Source organism: Thermobia domestica, chromosome 5 (genome assembly GCF_964235325.1).
Source record: "Thermobia domestica chromosome 5, izTheDome1.hap1.1, whole genome shotgun sequence".
NCBI classification, from domain to species: domain Eukaryota; kingdom Metazoa; phylum Arthropoda; class Insecta; order Zygentoma; family Lepismatidae; genus Thermobia; species Thermobia domestica.
Genome location: NC_137458.1, coordinates 131,717,098 through 131,736,073, shown reverse-complemented (window position 1 = coordinate 131,736,073; position 18,976 = coordinate 131,717,098). Strand labels below are relative to the sequence as shown.

The 18,976-nt window shown below is 36.9% G+C and overlaps 1 long non-coding RNA gene across 1 annotated transcript in view; it reads right to left on the bottom strand.

Annotated features, from left to right (window-relative positions):
* The window catches only part of LOC145686135 (uncharacterized), an 80,236-nt gene that overhangs the window by 10,863 nt on the left and 50,397 nt on the right, over positions 1-18,976 (bottom strand). Inside the window, exons 2-3 of the long non-coding RNA XR_014131518.1 lie at positions 15,413-15,540; positions 9,200-9,338 (exon numbers count right to left, since the gene is read on the bottom strand). This is a non-coding gene — a long non-coding RNA (uncharacterized LOC145686135). The remainder of the gene's footprint in view (positions 1-9,199; positions 9,339-15,412; positions 15,541-18,976) is intronic.

Here is an 18,976-nt window from a genome sequence, read left to right as displayed (position 1 = left end):
TTAGGTGGTTTGTTGTGAGTTTGGAAGAAGCGAATGATCAAGCGTCTTAGAACGACGGGAAGCAAGGCTCTTGCGGGCTAGGTGCTTGTAGATACCTCTAAGAGGCAAGGCGTGCTAGAGAAGGAAATAAAACACCGAGACCAGACGTCCTAGAGAATGGTGAGTTGTGAGCAGAGACCAGGCATCCTAGAGAGTGGCAAGGATTGAGGTGCTCTCAGAGGTCAGGCCTCCTACAGATTGATGGTGGTGATAATCAATCGGTAGAGATTGGCGCATCCTGTGGTGTTCTGGCTCCTGTTGCGTGCAATGATTCTAGTAAATTTTTAAAATTAGACTGAAGCCAGCACGAGTCTAAATAAATGTATATTCCGTGTGAATTATGAAACGAATTTTGCAAAAAACAAAGTACTTATTAACAAGTAAAAGAATGATTTTTTACACCTTGATTAACAAGGGAGCACTGTTCTGTTCTTTCAACAGTAGGTGTTCGGAAGAAATCGAAAAGAAATAGTAATATATAAATCGTATTCTTTGTACTACTCTTTACCATAAATAGATTTTCTTTAATACCCAAAAATATGAAAGCAATACTTGAACTTGAATATAAATAGTGACCACAAGATGATACCTAGTAAAAGGGCCTCGTAGAAAAATAACGTTATAAAATTATTTTCAAGGTTTATATGAATAAATATAAAATAAATTTGCCCCTTTTATGGCACAATGGTACCACGAGACTTTCTTTCCCATTTACACAATTTTAAAACAGAATATATTTCTACATTGTATACTTTAGGCGAAAACCCAGACTAGGTAAATTATATATATCCCTAAATATTACCTGCTAAATCCAAAGTGATTGGAAATTCTGTATGGCACGCTTAGGTTCCGGCACTAGTACCGCAATTGCCTACTAGGTAGCTGCACACTTCAGACACCGGATTGTACGCAATAGATTTTCTCTCTCTGTACTCAGAGTATAACCACCATGCTCTTACAAATATTTTCATATATAAAAATAGATACAAATACATTTATTGGGGTTATTACGTTACATAATATATACTACGCTCTCTCCCTAAAAATTTTCTCCTTTCGAAAGTAATAGTCGACAATAAATGAACAAAGAATTGTTGACCATAAACACATTTCTCTACTTACAGTTTTCCACTATCTTACAAACGTATATTTAACCCCTTACTATAATATTGCAAACCTGCTTTACAATATGTTAGAAGTATAGGGTATATATCTCTCTACAATGAAAAAAATATGTAAATCTCGGACAATTTCTAACCATTATTACAAAGGAAAGAAATTCATATGCTTTAACTACTAAGTTTCACTATTATTACACTAGTTAACAAAGGTTTGCACTCGGTTTTTCTCCATCACGTACGATTTTCCCGTAACAGAGGGATTTTCGGGAAAATCCCTAAAAAATTTCCCTTTTCGTTTATTTTACACCCCAAGATCTTGTCCCCTTGCATATACTAACATAGAAATTATACCTAAGTATACTTTGATTCATATTTAACAAACCCTCCAAGTTTCGTAATAATCGCTTTATTCTTTCTAGAGAAATAAATATGTTTGTATGTATACTGTGTGTACTGTTTATTGCACCTTATAGTAATGCTTTCAGATCTCTTAAGTTGAGGTAAAACGTTTTGCTTTATTACCACAAACACATATATAAAATATAATACAATATAATTTACAAGTGTGACAATTTACAATAAACAATAATACAAATGTACCAAAAGGTCATGAAAAGACAATCAAAACTATCACAATATATGAAACTTCCATTGGGTTACAAAAACGTACACTACTTCCTTCTTTTGTAAGAAATGTTGCATTCTCTAACAAGACCCCAACAATAGTCCCCCATCATTGAAGGATCCCATCGTCCCTGGTACCTTTTCTCCATTGCCATTATATCTTGGTGGAATCTTTCCCCCTGTTCGTCGCTGAGAGCACCTAGGTTAGCAGGAAAGAAGCTGAGGTGGGAGTGCAAAAAGTGGATTTTTAAAGACATCCTACAACCCAACTCTTTGTATTTCTGTATCATGTCCTGTACGATTTCTGTGTAACTCTCAGCTTTGTTATTGCCCAGAAAGTTGCGCACAACACACTTAAATGCTGTCCAGGCAGCTAGCTCAGCACTGTTTAACTTGCTGTCAAAGCTATCATCAAGCATTAATTTCCTAATTTGGGGACCAATAAACACTCCCGCTGAAATCTTAGCATCACTCAGGTTAAGGAACTTATCTCGCAAATACTTGAAACCTTCACCAGATGTGTCCATGGCTTTGACAAAGTTTTTCATAAGTCCTAACTTGATATGAAGTGGCGGTAGTAATATCTTATTAGGATCTACCAAAGGAGCGTATTTGACGTTGCATTCTCCAGGTACGTAATTCACTCTAGGTTCCCATTCCTTCACTTCATAATGTTTGTCATCAGCTCGGCTATCCCATAAACATAAAAAACATTGGTACTTCGTGTACCCGCACTGCAGTTCTAATAAAATACCAACTACCTTGAGATCACAACATATTTGCCAACAATGGTCCTTGTAATTTATAAGATTTAGCAAAGTTGACATGGTGTCATAGGATTCCTTAATCTTCACTGAGTGCGCAAGTGGTATAGAAGGTTCTTTATTTCCATTATGTAAAAGGACAGCTTTAAGGCTGATCTTTGACGCGTCGATAAATAACCTCCATTCTTCTGGAACGTAAGGAATTCCTAGCTCCGCCATCAACCCATTTATATCCGTACATACGCACACATTATCTTGCATTGAGAAATAGCTTGAAAATTGAACATGCCTTTTCCTGTACACTGATATGTTCGTTTCTGCATCCAATAACTTCCACTGCTGGAGCCTTGATCCCAGAAGTTCCACCTCTTGTTTTATCAGGTGCAAATCACGGACTAGGTCATTAAGTTCACATTGCCGGATGAAATGTGGCTCGCGAACACAGTCAGGGATGAACGTTGGATCCTTGGATGTACATGTTGATGTCAATGGTTCATCAAGGTCATGATCATCATCAGAGTCTTTTGGCCATATCTCTTCCCAGTTGGTAGGGGGCTCGGGAAGTGGAAGTTCATCCCCGTGCGGAATAGGTCTAATTGCGGATTTAACGTTGGGATAACTTATTGTGTATTTGCTTTTTTTTAGAATGTCCCTTAACTACTGTGAGACAAAAATAACAATCATCCAGATGGTTGGTGGGTTCTCTCCACACCATTGGTACAGCAAATTTCATGAACCTCCGTTTCCCTTTGGCCCATGCAAGTAAAGTGACGTAGCACGACGCACAAATTATGTTGGCTGCCCAAGTTTTGTCCTGATCTCCCACACGACACCCGAAATATATATAATATGCTAGTTTCACCGATGGCGTAATGGATCTACACTATCCTTTAACTACAAACTGGCCACACACATAACAAAAACTATTTGGTGAGTTAACACACGAACGCCGTCCTCTTGACGCCATTGTACTGATCACAAACTAAACTTCTGGTCTTAGTTGGGTATAATGCCGTTAAGATCAAACATGAAAGCACTCTTAGCAGCAAAGACAACTTTGAAAGTGAAGTAGTGTTAAACCACACGTCAATATAAAAATGTACAAAACTCCCTCACCAGGTGTCAAGAACACAAGAAAGAAAGAAATGCGCGGGGGGAGGGGGGAAACGATACCGTAGTGGAAAATTCAGACTGCATTAGTTCATTGTTGTCAACAATGAGTCTGTATTCCATTCTTTCTTTCTTTTGCATTCTGTTACATTTGATAACAAATATTGATAACCATTTCATGAACAAAACGAAAAAACTTGGAGAATTGTATATATATATATACACTCTGTAAAGAAAAAATAGCGACACCTCAATTCTCAAGGTAACTTACACAGAAAACCATAGTTGCAGCCGGCTAGAAGAGGAATAGAAGGAAATTATGAGTGTGATAATTAATTTCCATTATCTGTGACATCTATGGTGTACAATGGCGCTTACTAATTATTTATGTATCAGTAATATTCTCTCCAGATGGCACCTGAGAGCGTCTCGTAAATTATTGGGGTGAGAATTCAGCATTGCATTCGTGATGTGTAAGCCCAGGTAATTAGCATTTTGTGATTCTTCTATGCTTTGTAATTGTTTGAACAGTGCCAAGTGGCAATATTGTTGTTGTGCAGTGTTGTTTTTGTATGAAATTGTTACTACATGTGAACTGTAAACAAGTATGATTGGTAAGAAATGTGACTTGTCGTCACGTGAAAATTGTACAGCTTCTTGCTTTGTACAGCTAAGTTACATCTCTAAGGGAGATGGCTGGAATACTAAGAATTTACCATTCGACGGCAGAAAGAGTAATTCACAAGCAAAACTAGTATAAGAAATCATCCCTTCGTCAACAGTGTAATAGAAAAAAGAAAGCATCACCCCGAGCTGATCGCCAAATAAAATCAATGGCACTGCAGAATTAAGGAATGACTTCCCCAAAAATCGTTTTGATCTTGGAACTGCAGTCAGTCGTACGACTGTATTGTCTTAACTGTATGAGGAGGATATTACGAAGAAAAAACCGCCTGGAAAGTCGAAACTAAGAAAAACACTGAAGACTTCAACACGTACGTTTGTGAGGCGATATGCTGCTTGGACTTACGACAACTGGAAGCATGTTGTTTTCTCTGTTGAAAAAGGTTTAGAATAGTTGGAAACGATAGTGATGTGAAATTGTGAATACGAATGAGCGAGAAACTTGATACGGATTTTGTTTAAGAGATGCAAATATTCAGTTACTGAGTGATGGTATGGGCTTGCTTAACTGTCAAAGATGTCAGAACAATGGATATATGTGAAGAGTCATTTGATGTACAAAAATGTCTTCAAATTCTGGTACGTAAAATTCTTCAAACAGCTAAAGATAACTTTCCTGAAGAAGATATGGACTACTTCATTTTCCAGGACGTAAATGCTTCATGTCAATGAACGAAAATCATTAATACGTGGTGCAAGAATATGACTATTCAAAGACTCATGTGGCCTCCAAACTCACCTGACATGAATCCAATTGTAAAGTTTGGGTCGATATGAGCAGAAGACTCAGTAGACAACTATCTCATATAGAATGGAACTCACGGAACAGATAATCCGGGAGTGATTCCATGAAATCAAGGTTGCATTTTGCAATAGCCTTGTCACCAAAAGGCCTCGACGATTCCCCTGCAAGTCCTAAAGCCCATGGTCCACATACAAAATCTAGTTTGATGTATTGTACCTCTCAATGTTCGTACACAATATGTCTTACTCTTAAGAAATTACGTTTTTTGTTTTATGCTATTATTGTTGATTTTTCATACTTTTATCTATAATTCTTCCCACAGCCGTTTTTGCTGAAAACACGCATAGTTACTAATATATGCATATAAATTCATTATACGCATATAAAAAACCAGAAACTGCGGTGCAAATATTAAGAATGAACTGTTCATTAAGAATATGCATTGTAATATTATCAGTAATTCATGTAAAAACTCATATTGGTTAATGTATGTTGTGAAAACTATATCCGAGCGAGTGTCGCTATTTTTTCTTTACAGAGTGTATATATGTATTAAGATATACATATACTGTACGTTTAAAAAAAATATACGTTGGAAGTACATTCTATTTTTATACCCGTTTCTAATTTACAGGGAGCAATACAAGTGTGTTGTTGACTATTGTAAATATTCATTTTTATGTCTGTGTTTGTAGTAATAAAGCAAATCGTTTTTACCCCAACTCAGGAGATCTGAAAGCATTACTATCAGGTGCAATAAACAGTGCACACAGTATACATACAAATATATTTATTTCTCTAGAAAGAAGAAAGCGATTTTTACGAAACTTTTAGGGTTTATTAAATATAAATCAAGGTATACTTAGGTATAATTTCTATGTTACTAAATGTAAGGGGACAGGAGCTAGGGGAATAAAATATCTGAAAAAGGGGAATTTTTGAGGGAATTTCCCGAAAATCCCTTTCTTACGGGAAAACTGTACGTGATGGAGAGAAACCGAGTGCATATTCGAATTCAGCGCAAAAAGTTCCTTTAAGATCAGGTGATCTTTCTCATGTAAGAAACAAAAAGTTTAAATTTGTTAACTAGTGTTATCAATGTAAGGTCTTACATGATTATCGTGACGTTTTATTACAATACTAGGTTCGTCACATTTACTCAACCAAAGTGTGTTTAAGGTGGGTTTATTAATGGTTACAAATGGTACATAGTACAAGAGGGATAACTTACATATATAATGTCTCATTAATGAAGTCTTTTGGAACTTTTTACTAATACCCTTTGGCATTCAGAATAATTAAAAGGTTCTCTATTTTTATTAAAGCATTTCTCTTTTTTTAGCAATGCTTTGTCAATATTGATGACGACTTTTCTTTACTTCTCTTCTTTGTCATGCGCTTGTGTTAACTCTTCGAAATCTATTTCCCACAAAACATTAAAAGGTGTATCAAGTTTTCTTCCAAGAAACAACTCGGATGGCTCGTATCCACTACTCTCACTTTTACTGATGTTTAAAGTGAACTGCATTCTATCCAACAGTTCCGCCCAGTTATTTTGATGTTCATTACCATAAACACTTAACATATTCTTTAGAACTCTATTCACTCTCTCACAGAGGTTACTGCTAGGATTGTATAGCGCTGTACTCACATCTTGGATAGCTAACCTGAAGTGAAATTCCTTCATATGGTGACTACAGAACACTTGAGCTCGATCATGATTAATTTTCTGAGGCTGACCTACTAACATGAACAATTTCATGAAGTCTTTACATACAAAGTGGCCCGAAAGTAGGTATACAGTCCCGAGCTGATCAACTCATTGGTTTTTATATCATTTCTTATTCTTATCCATCAGGGAGACTTAGTTTCTTTATTATTTCTTCTTAATATCTTTTTACTTATATCTTAAGCTCGGAACAGCCCTAGCAAATAAATCTATAAGCTAGAATGCTATTCTTGATCAATGCAGGAGGTACCTACTTTTAGACCACCCTGTATATCCTTGGAATTCAAGGAACGCAATGGTTGAAGCATGACAAACCGTGATGCTGCGTCAGTAACGACGAGGATATGAGAGTAAGGTCCAGAATTCGGTAGCTGACCAAGGGTGTCAAGATATCAGCTGTTCGGCGTAGTAACCTTTTTACTGTAATATACCCTGCCTATTTCTGTTGGTGTCCCTGGAAAGTTGACATCGCTGACATATCTTCACGTATTCTCTGACATCAGTGTATAAAGTCTTCCAGGTACAGTTGGAGGCCATTTGTGCTGTTGTCTTCAAATAACCAGCATGAACCCCGGCTATTTCATCGATGTGAAAATCTTTCATAAAAGGATACACCATCTCCTTTGGGATTACTATTCTACAACCACGGTCTCGTCTGCCACGGCTCTTCATCATTAAGATTCCATTCTTGATGCAGAATTCATTCTCGTTTTGGCCTCGTTGCCCTTCGTGGATGATATTCCGAAGATCAGGATCTTCCAGTTGATGTTCCTTTAACAGCTTGCTGAACAAGCATGAACTCCAAAAAATTGTGAAACTAATTTTGACTGGTCTTCCTTCGAATTCTTCAAGTGCTTTTATTGAATGATCACTGGTATAAAGTTGCACAGCATTGTTTGTGCGCGAATAAAATCTGCCAAAAGTTCTGCTTATTTCTGAGGTAAACTACCATTGAGGGATATTTATATAGTCTTTCAATTAATGTTCCATACTTACGTTGGCGCTTATGGTTCCGTAACAACCGAGTGACTGATGAATTATCGCAGAAAACAGTAAATGGTTTTATAAGGTACATTTCAATTTTTTCAATTGCAAGAAGAAGCGAACGTAGTTCAAGTTCGTATATACTCTTAGACCATTAGGATGAAGAGATATTCTTAGAAAAGAATGTCACTGGTTTAAGAAGGTCGTTATCATCATATTGAGAGAGGATAGCGGAGTGTTTTTTATATGTGCTATCGACATGAATAACGAAAGATTTATACATGTCTGGTAATTTTAATACAACATGATCAACAAAGGCTTGCTTAGTGTCATTATAGGCTTCATCTTCCCTCTCGCCCACTGAAATTTTACCTTATTAGATCTTAGACGGCGAAGAGGTTCCATTATTTCAGCATAATCTTTAATATATTTTCGGAAATAATTAAAATACCTACATATACTGTTTACTCCTTTCCTATTTTTAGGTTTGGGTAAATTAAAAATGGTTTCAATCCTTTCCGAATCAATCCTTGTTTCTCCCGCTTCAAATTCATATCCAAGGAATTTTATTTTAGTTTGATAAAGTTGGTCTTTCTTTTTGAAACAGTAATTCCCTATTTTCTAAAGCGTTCAAGGATTTTCTCCAATACCCTCTTACATGTTTTATGCCTGACGTATAAGTGAGGAAATCATCTTGAGGAATTTCAAGATTTTTACCTACTAAGTCCCAGAAGATTTTATACATGCAACTAGTAAGAACATGAGGGCTTAAACGAAATCCCATTGGTAAAACGAGATGTTCTAGTAAACGGTTAGGGGTACAAAATGTAGTATATTTTCTACTACCCTCGGATATACGAAATTGATTAAATGAAGACTTTATATCTAATCTTCCGTATATGGTATCCTTTCCTAAATTTGCTATCGTGCCCTCAACATGCGGTGAAGGATAGCTATTAACTCTTACTTTCTTATTTGTTTCCAAATATGCGATAAATAATCTCTTAGTCCCGTCTTTATTCTGAACAAGAAAGCAAGGTGACGAATAAGAAAAAATCGACCTTACTGACCACTCACATGTCAATAAGCTGATTTATGTACTCATTAAGTTCTTTAAGTTTAGGACCTGTAATTTAATAAGGGGGAAGACGAACTGGAGTTTCATCCTCCATCTTCATCTCATAGGTGAATCCTTTTATCGTACCGAGTTGTTCAGTGATAACGTCACTATATGTTTCACAAAGATTTTCAACATAACATGGTAAGTCTGGATATTGCTCTACAAGCTTAACTGAAAGTGAAGAGGTACTATCAAAATTACAATTGTCAAAATTACACTCATAAAATATTCCAGTATTAGTACTTAAATTATTATGGCAATACACATGACGTTCACTACCTGGTTTATTTAATGTGGCCTGGTCCTCCTGTCTACCTGAGTCAGCTGTCATGTTTGGTTTGGTTTCCAGTGTCTTTCCCGTACGATCCTTTGTCCATTGCGCTTCGAACTAGAGTGACTCCGGACAGCATCAGAGACGCTGGAATGAGAGAACGAGTAGTTTCCCTTGGGGGCAAATACTCCCTCCAAAAAAGAGGAGCTGTAAGTTTATTCTGCTCTATTATAAATTGACGTTCACTAAGACTAATGCCCGCCTTCCATTTTAAAAGAAAGTTATTTACTAACAGTAAATCAAAATGTGAAGAGTTTATATTGTAGAAAGTTTCACTAAATTCACAGCCTTGAATTGAAAATTTAATTTCAGCACTCTCATGAAGTTCAACCAAATGACCATCTACGGTAGTAGTCACTAATTCTGCTGATGTAAGTTTTATAGGAAGACGACACATAATTTGTCGTAAGTATTTTCTACTAATTAAATTGACAGAAGATGCTCTGTCCAATAGGCAAGAGTGTGTGATGCCCGCAATTAGCACTATAATGTATAATATTTGTTTGTTACGTTCCCTGTTGATTAATGTTTTTGAAGGTGACAGTGATGTACGAATGTTTTTTTTTTCATTAACACAAAACCGTTGTGTATGTCCGACATCATCACACTTATAACATCTAACAAGGTTACATTTCACAGGTTGCAATCCTGACACTTGTTTTTGAGATATAGAGCGTATTCGGTTTTCTTCAAAAATGTTCGATATATTCATAGCAGGTGGCATTATTTCAAATGTTGAGTAATCTTTTTTATATTTTACAAAATGATCGTAAGTTTGCGCAATGGTTAACAATTCAGAAACAGAAGATGGTATGGCTTTCCCAAAACAATTTGATAAATTTCTGGCACATCAAACTAGTAACAGTATTACACAATATTTGTTCAGTATATGTCATATCAAGGACATTGGCAACACTGATTTTCTCTTGGAAAAACGTTCCAAGTTCTTCCCCTTCAATCATTAATCGGTAGAAAAGTTTTCGTACATACTTGTGCGACCTACCATAGAAATATATTTACATAGCAAATTGGTGCAAATTTCCTCCCAGTCATTACACCGAGTAAAGAAAGAATGAAAGGTTCTATTAAATTCATCCCTAGTTTGGGTTAGACTTGCCACCAAAATAGCTTCCAATTCTAAGTCCTACCTTCTTATCAATTCATCTAACCTAACCAGAAAGATGAAGTAAGAATGGACATCAGTGCCATCTACTAAAACGAAAACACTTTGTCCCAGCAATTTATCAAAATTGCATTGAATAACAGGACGTGCCACATTGGTTTGCAATAGATTTATTTGTGCCAAACTCTTCCTTCATTATTAATGTACTTTTTACACTGTATTTCGTGTATAATATTACATAAATGGTATAAGTTACCTCCGTTTTGGATAAAATATAGATGAAATATAGCTTTAGGAACACACGTGAGCAAGTTGCATCCTCCTAAGTTGTTCCGCACTCTGAACAACGATTAAAGGATTATCCGAAAATGAGTTAATTGGTCGAAGACTGACACATTTACCCTAGTAATACAAAACATTTATTTATGGCTGTTCTGGGTAGTTATATTTATACAAAAACAATTATTTGCTATCTATATGAGTTTTATTTCCAAGTAAATAGTCTGTGTATATGAAATTCTATATATTTATCAAGATGTAATAATGTCTCTCAAATACTCACCCAGAAAATACGTAAATTCTATTTTCTATTGGTAGTAGGCAGGGGTGCCCACAGGCTGGTTTCAGGGCGTTGGTTGCACCCGTTAGACTTTTTTTTGGGGGGGGGAAGGACATATTTTCTTTCAAAAGACAGAATCACACTTTTAATTACACTATAATTTTCCTTTTAAGAACGCAACTGTGAAGGTGGATGAATGTATTCTCTGTGGCTTGGCTTGAAAGGATAAAATTATGACGGAAGGTGGAAGAAAATACTGTATAGACCAGCCCTGGCCACGGCGAGCAGATAGTGGAAACTCTCCTCGTGAACGCTCACGAGCATTCTACGAGCAAATACCGTTGTTCGTGCTTCGTGAATCTTCGGGTTTTGTCCTTACAGGAGCGGAAGTGTTGTCAACCTTGGCGGTAATCACTAGCTTACCAAATAAAAAATAAAAAAAAAGTATGTATAGTAACTGATTGCCATTTAGTGTATAGTGTTTTTTACAATGTGGTAACCGTTAACTATGGACAACACAAACTGGTAACAGCAATCAAATGATAAACTATGTACGTTCCTTTTCTTCTTTTTTCTTTCCTTTTGTTAAAGAAGGATGTGGTGGAACCAAACCATCGCTTACATTTATAAAAATTTGCCAGTTTGCCCAATGGAAAACCAGTTTTCAATATATATATATATATATATATATATTATCAAGTTCTTAATCCGAGTGTGGGTATGTTGTTTCGCTTTTTAGGAAAACAGATAATCTGTTGATACGAAAAAAAAATACTGTAGCACTTGTTTGTAATTATCTAAGTATTATCTCCAGAAAATTAGCTTATGCATGTATGTGTGTACGAATAGGCTTAGCAAGGGGTTGGTTGTGGAGATTAGAAGCCACTATCAATATGAAGAATAGTATTTCTTACTCCACTTTTAAAGTGGGGCCGCGGTGGCTCAGTGGTAGAACGTTCACATCTGGTGCTTGGGGTCCCGGGTTCGATCCCAGCCCCCGCCAAGTGAACTTTGCGGTGGACAAACACCGTGTGCGTGGGTTTTCTCGGGGTTCTCCCATTTCCTCCCACTTTCTTCATTCTATCATTTCATTCATTACTCATCATCACCGTCTCCTTTAGCCTAACCGGTATAAGCGTGGGACGTAAAACCCAAAGATTTCATTTCATTTTTTCCACTTTTAATGTTACTTTGATCGCAAAGAATCAAACAAAATATTAAGAGAGCCAAAGAGATTTTCCATTTTTAAGAGTGACCATTAGTGGGTACCATTAGTTTTTTTTTAACAAAAAGTGTCTTTTTAATAAGGAAAAATATATTGTCCCTGGCTGGTTGCTTGCCGGTAGCTTGTTAAAAGTGAAAAAGAATGTTAAATCATATCAACGACTGAAGCTACACGCTTGTCTTTCTTCGATAGTTACTGACTGGTTTTGAAAGTCACGATGTTGTAGGCCTACTGTAACAGCGTAAACTTGGAAGGGAACGTTCCAACTGAATGATACGAACAATTATTCCCAATGTCTTGAACATGAAACGTGGATTGCACGGATAACGCTTAAAGTGGGCTGGACTGCACTGGAATTTCCTTCCGGCAAATTAGTGTTTGGTCGGAACTCAGTTCTTGTGTAATTGTCTCTTAACAACATTTGAACATTTCTTTTAGATAATAATATTTAACTAACTCTATGGCCTATGGAACCCGAAGGTTCAATGCGGCGTTTACAACATATTTCCACTAACTTCTGTCCTTAGCCAACTGGATCCAGTTTCTACTCTGTACTCTTATTTCTGCAAGATCCATCTTAATATTGTCTTCCCATCTACGTCTAGGTCTTCCTAGGGGTCTTCTTCCAATTGGGTTTTCAGTTAAAATTATGAAAGCGTTTCTAATTTCTTCCATTCTGGCTACACGGAATGGCCACCTGAGCCTTCTACACTTAATGACCCTAACAATGTTAAGTGAGCGGTATAAACTATGCAATTCCTCGTTATGAATTTCCTCCAATCCCCATTTTCATCCGTCTTTGGTCCGAATACTACTACTACTACTACTACTACTACTACTACTAATAATAATAATAATAATAATAATACGCATTATTATTATTATTATTATTATTATTATTATTATTATTATTATTATTATTATTATTATTATTATTATTATTATTATTATTTTCAACCTCCCGTCGTTCTGCTATCAATCTAGCAACGAAAGGCGTTCACAACTTAGCAAACATGAAGCGAGTGACAAGTTACAGACTGAGTGCTAATGTAATACAATGTCACGAATTGTGTAAGCAAGCTAAAAAAAGGCCTGAAACAATTCGTTTTCGATTTTTGCAGTCGTTTTTACGTCTGTAAGCTGACATGTTTAATATTAGTTTCTTTCTTTCTTTCTTTCTTTCTTTTTCATTTGTTAGTTACTTTAACGCTAACTGTAACCTCTATCATGCGTCTTCCTGAATCAAAAAACGCACCAATTTTATTTCCTGCAGTGTTTTCGCGTCACTGCTTTCGAAATGAGGAGGGGGAGAGCACACCTGCACATTTCACGCTTGCGTCTGCTCAATGCTTCAACATCGTGCGAATTTGTGACCAGGCTTGGCCGTAGGTTTTTTACCATCATGTGTGGTTGGCAACACTTATCGGATGCAGTGGAAGGGGCGGAGCTACCAACACCTGTGCTCACCTGTTCTTATCTCCGCTCGTTGTCGCTCACGCTTCGGCTTCGGGAGCCAATTCATGGGCAGGCCTGGTATAGACTGATCCTATTTAGAAAGAATGGACAAGGACTACTAAGTGATGTCGCCTGCAATGTATTCGACATGAAAACCAGTGTGGAAACTCATTTGGGAGGGGAAATCTCGCTAAGAATTTAAGCACTCTGTTTTGGGGGTGAATAGTATATTCGGGGGGAAATTGCGCCCAAGTAGTTGGAGAGATTGGCTCCCCTCGTCCGAGGGCGGGGAGGGCTGCAATTCTTATGTGGTTAACTGCTAGCACAAGATTCAAGATTCCCCTCCCCCCTAGAAAATTCGTAAATAAAACACTGACTTAGCCTACAAAATCCCTATTAAACAATGGCAAGCGAAATCACAACAGGAAACTATGGTTAAAGGGACAAAGGAAAATATTCAAAGCAGTTTTGGCGGTAATGTATCTTTAAAAATGTAGGTAAATACAAAACAATTTAATTTAATCGGTTATTTTATGATACTAAATGATGAATATTCTTGACCTGATTTCGAGGCCAAATACTCCAGTGTGCCTGATAAAACATCAAGACATTCCATGATTATTTTCTACTTGCTTCCAAGAAATACATGATCACAAAGATACTAAAACTTCTATCCCCAGTTGGCCAATGAAAAGAAAAAAGGTAGCAGACCAAAGATACTCCCTGCTTACCTTCACAGCAGGTCGTTTCACAGCAGGTGTTATCCTCAAATAGAGAAAAAGAAGCTTTTCTGTAGAGAACAAAAAATCTACACTGTTTTCGAATTACAATGTACTTCTCCCTGCTAATGGAAGAATTAGGTGTCTACTTTGATCCAACCTCACTCAACCTCACGCTCTCAAACTCATTTCGACCTCACACTCACTCGACTGCACACTCACATCATCAGTCAGACCTAACCTCACTCAACCTCACGCTCACAAACTCATTTCGACCTCAAGCTCACTCGACCTCACGCTCAATTGACCTTACGCCCACCTCACCAGTCTTCCCTCATGCTCACTCAACCTCACGCTCACATACTCATATCGACCTCACGTACACTTGACCTCACTCTCACATCACCAGTCTGACCTCACGCTCACTCAACCTCACGCTTATCTCACCAGTCGGACCTCACACTCACTCAACCTCACGCTCGCTTCGTGAGGTTGAGGTCAAGTGAGCGTGAGTTCCGAACTCGTGAGCGCCGACCTCATGAGTTTGGACACTTTGCTACAAAGGAATCTGTATCAAAAAGGATTTTACTCCAAGAAGACAGAGTATAAAGTTTTAGTACAGTGAGTTATCCGAAACGCTGAGAAGTAACATCTCCTAAACAGTGAACAGGTTGAGATGTGTTGCAGTATCTTAGGTTTAGTTCTGTGTTTCGTTAAAAACTATTTTACTGTTAGCAATGGATATACGATAGTTTTTCACAAATATCTGTACTACCTTTTATTTCTTGTATAATACACCTCTTTTAAACTAGAAGTTTAACTACTTTGAATAAATAATTATCATAATTGCAGTTATGCATATTGTAACTAAGATTTAACGTGGTGTTCTAGTGATTACACAAATTGCAATTATGAGCACACTTTATTGAGCGCTCTCACAGAAGGCATCCAAGCACCTTTATAAGCTATGTAGGGGGACACCGGGGCTGGTTGAAACATTTTTTAGATTTGCCCACATAACTTTTGTAATATGTATTTCAAATTCACAAAAATCAAACAAATTAAAGTTTGAAGTCTCACCTCGTATTATGTACAGTTTCATCCTTTTGTTGGTCCACATTACGGAGTAAAACACGATTTTCTTCAGGTCTACAAATGTTACAAGCTACACCGCTCACGGGCCAGGTTGAAACACACCGTGGAGTTGACTGAAACAATGGGAATATATTATTCTAAGTTTTATTTTAGCCTTTATAAAATGTAATTAGCTATCATATAATGTGTATTCTATACAAATTGTGAAACAGATCAAAACTATTTTCATAGCCATATAGAAAATATGCTTGTGACAATGATAGAACATAGCATTGCAGTACGGCATTATTTGTTATGTAGCTTCGCGAAAACTGCATCCTTAATCATAGTCGGAATTGCAGTTCTGGCATACGAAAGGAACTGTTCCATCAGTACACATTTCATGAGCCCAAAAGTGGCATGATGTACATTTAACATACTTTTCATGAGGTTTGCTGTTAGAATATGTATTCCAACAAAAAATACAAAAGTATTCATCTTCTGAACTGGAACTAGGGTCATATTTTTTTCTCTTTCTTTGATTTATTGTTTGGAGGTAGTTTCTTTGATTTAGTAAACAGTTTCTTTTTCGGTATAGTACTACTAAGCTTGTGCTTCATGTTTGTAGTTTCTGAAATGACTAAATTATTTCAACCATAAGAACTCAAATCATTTTTCAAAAAAATAAATTCATCGTTTACATAAGCCTTGACTATAAGGAAATATAAGCGAGATTGGTTGAAAGACTAGAAAATTTGTGTTTCAACCAATCCCCTGCTGTCCGCCATGATAAGAATGAAAACAGTGACACACACAATTCGTAAAATCAAAATGTAAGCAATGTAAATTGTACACGATACTTCAAATCACTTCCTAAATACTACTTATATTTCCATAACATTGTTGTTCTGAAATAATAAAAGAAAAACAATCTTAAAAGTTACTCGACACCTTCGAAAACAGATTTTTCCAGATAAACTGTGAACTATCACGGCAACCTCCATGAAACTCATATACAATGAAGACAGTTGACTAATGCTGCTACACTAGGAAGACAGAGTTGCTAGGCCCCTTTTTTCATAATTTTTCGCTACTCTTTCAACCAAGACGGTGTTTCAACCAGCCCTGGTCTCCCCTATATTGATTTTTCAAGTCTTTTGTAAGGAAAATACTGTGAACTGAGAAATCATATCTTTTCCATATTGTACAGGAGTATTTTCCTGCGAGTAAAAGTTCCTTTTGGAATGCGTTGAGAAATTAACACTTAGTGGCGTATTTTGTGGACTACTGGGCCTACCGGCGGTAGCCCTAGAATATTACAAAATAAAGTTATTATAATATAAACTAAATTATATTAATAATTTTATACTTTAGTATCGTTTTTCAATGATACAAATTTCTCAGAACTGTATTATTTAGAAAGATCCACTAACTTCTTTGCACACAGCCTGTCTCGCGAACTTAAAAGGTCTTCGATATGACACCGCAGCAGAAACCACTCTCTACTTACTACAGCAAGAATCGTATCAGAGCATTCTCCTTCGCTCTACCTCTGGTCACAGCGTACGAACGGGCTGCCAGGCTACAGCAGTTGCCTCTAGAGAAATCAGTTTCTTGGGCGTGTGGGAAGAGTAAAGGGAAATTGTACAAGTAAGGACAGTGCATTTTGGGGATCTCTGGGAATTGTTTTAGACATCATGAGCCTCGTTCCATAGCGATTTGTGTTAACGCAAAGAAAATTTTGTTTTACAGCAGTTTGCGAAGCTCTCACAGACTGAGGCTCCTTCTTTGCAAATCGCCTATTTCAGCGTTCATTATTGCTCGGACATCTTCCATTCACTCTAGTGAGTAGGGTTACCACCTACCCAATGCGAAATGTAGCGATACTTCATGCAACAAATAAAGGTAGAAATGTACGATCGTTTCCCTGTAATACTAATAAGGTAATGTAAGTCTTGCTAGTGAAGAAAAATATTTATCTACTTGATAAAAGGGTGATGTAAGTTTTTACTTATTTTGAAGACTGTATAATAACGTGGAAACTAAACTATAATAATAATAATAATGTAAGGGTGTTACAAAGGTTAGTGGTAGCCCAAGCCATCAAACCAGTATACGCCACTGCTGCAAGTGTACTCTCTTAGTACAAGTATAGTTTAGGCACTCAATAACTTCTCCCCCACCTCGAAGTGCTTCAATTACCACACTGCCTCTAGATATAGAGGTTAGCTGCGAATATACTTAATAAGCAGTCTCGGACAGACAAGGGGTGATTCTCCAGCTTGGGGATTTGGTGTGGGACTAACAACCTCATCCTGTAAAAAAAAGGTTTGTTCAGATATATTCGCAGAATCCTCGGATCAGAACTGATTACTTGGCACATGTCAGCAAAGTAAAATCGACATGAGATTTGGAACATGGAATATACCTAGAAGTCTCTATAGGGCAGGCGCGTTAAAATTTGTAACAAATGAGTTTAGAAATAGAGGATGAACCTAGTGTAGGGTGACCAAATCGTCAGCCAGAAAAAACAGGAACTTTTTACTTTTTGGTAGGTTGCTCCCCTAAATATATATTTTTGCTTCTCCGTTCTCTCCCTCTCCCTCTCTCTGTATCTCTCACAGAAAAGGGAAAATTTACACTTTTTCGTTTTAAAACCTATTGAAATGGTTGTCGAATTAAATAATAACAAGTAACTATTAGCAACTAACAAAAAGGGAAATTTTGGAAACATTACTAAAAATATATGAAAAATCTATCAACATCTGTCAATCAACAAAATCTGTCGTCACCGGCAGAATTTATAACGAACTACTCTCAGCATCGGATTCCAACTCCCTTTATTTGCTTTTTCTTACTTTTAAACATTATTTTACTTACAACTAGTTTTCTTTCTACTTTCACTTTTATAGTTCTTTACTTTTGTTCCCCTTTCGTAAATGACAGTGTTACATCTTAGTCAAATCACGGAAACACTGTACTGTACTGATGACAGCGCCTCAATCTTCCACCGCCCGAAACAGAGTAAAAACAGTTTGTTTTTCATAAGACTTTCAGGCCCTTGCACTGTCATCTGCGGAGTGGGAGTCTTGCAGGGGGAGACCTAGGAGGCAGGAGCGTCATTTCAGATTTTGCTTGGGGGGGGCAAAACCCCTTGATATAAGTAAAATTTCGCGTATTTCACTGATTTACTACTATTTTGTTGATAAAATCTATAGAAATCTCAAACTCAGGGGGGGGCAATTGCCCCTCCCTGCCCCCCCTAAATGACGCCCCTGCTAGGAGGGAAGACAGTGTAGCAACCATATCCAATATCGCAAACGTCGTAATGACGTTGCTCAGTAATTAGACATATTAGAATATAATCACATACCTTAGAAAATAATAATATAAATTAGGAAATTTTAGATTGGAAAGTTTTTTTTAACCAATGTATGTAAACACGGGACATTTTGGCGTCCCAGGATTTTCTTGGGACATTGGGAATGGTAATGAAAAAACGGGACAATCCCATTTTTACGGGACGGTTGGTCACCCTAACTTAGTGGGATATCAGGAAGTTAGATAAGA